Raw genomic sequence first — 1225 nt, 5'->3', positions numbered from 1 at the left:
GCAGGGAAAGCGACAGGGGCGGTAGGCATACGCCCAGAGGGGTGGGAAGGGAGGCGGTGGAGGGGGTGGATGGACAATCCTGCTTTGGCATTAAAATTAAAATTAAAATCAGAACAGAATTCCAGATTCGTTACATTGTTGTCATATATCAGTTTGTTGACAAATACAATAGAGAAGCACCTTCTGATAAACACAAGTCCACTTATGTTTGTTTAAATTTACATTTATTAAAAAATAATATGTATATAACATCCTGCGGTGCTGCATCCTGAAGGATGAGGGCACTGGTTTTAGACCTGATTCAGGGGGACTAGATTTTAGGATATGTTTACATTTATTTTTAAATAAAACATTTGTTTATATTTGTAACTAATATTTGCTCAAAAATATTTGTTTTTATGTTTATGAGGTTCCACTAATACTAAATAACTAGAAGAATAAATGCACAACTAGCAAAAGCTTGGGATTCAAGGGGGCCAGATGGGGGAACACAAACTTTTAGGGGTGGGCATTTCCCCCCACCTCCCACCCTTGATGGCACCTCTGCTCTGTAAAAACAAGAAGCTGTAAAAGTTTTAGCAATTTTTGTTCTTTGACAGTTTCAGTGAAACCATCAGGAGGAAGGATAAAAACAAACTGTAAGGTTAAAACACAAAAGATGGTTCTTAAAACTGACACCTGTCCCTTTTTCAGTCCGGTCTGACTCGTCCGTCCGTCCCGTCCATCCATCAATTAGTCCATCCATCCGTTCATCTGTCCATGCATCCATTTGTCCATCCATCCATCCGTCCATCCATCCATCCGTCCATCCGTCCACCCATCCGTACATCTGTCCATCCATCCGTCCATCCATTTGTCCAACCATCTATCCATTGGTCCAGCCATCCACCGTCCGTCTGTCCATTCATCAGTCCGTCAATCCATCCATCCATCCATCCATCCATCCATCCATCCATCCATCCAGCTGTCTGTTCATCCATCCATCCATCTATCCATCCATCCATACATACATACATACATACATACATACATCCGTCCATCTGTCCATCCATCCATCCATCCATTTGTCCAACCATGCATCCATTTGTCCATCCATCCATCCGTTCGTCCATCCATCCATCCGTCCATCCATCCGTACATCTGTCCATCCATCCGTCCATCCATTTGTCCAACCATCTATCCATTGGTCCAGCCATCCACTGTCCGTCTGTCCATTCATCAGTCC

Source organism: Nematolebias whitei, chromosome 20, assembly GCF_014905685.2.
Source record: "Nematolebias whitei isolate Nwh7 chromosome 20, NemWhi1, whole genome shotgun sequence".
In the NCBI taxonomy this organism is placed as follows: domain Eukaryota; kingdom Metazoa; phylum Chordata; class Actinopteri; order Cyprinodontiformes; family Rivulidae; genus Nematolebias; species Nematolebias whitei.
The sequence above is the reverse complement of the archived record's forward strand: the minus strand, read 5'-3'. Positions refer to the sequence as shown.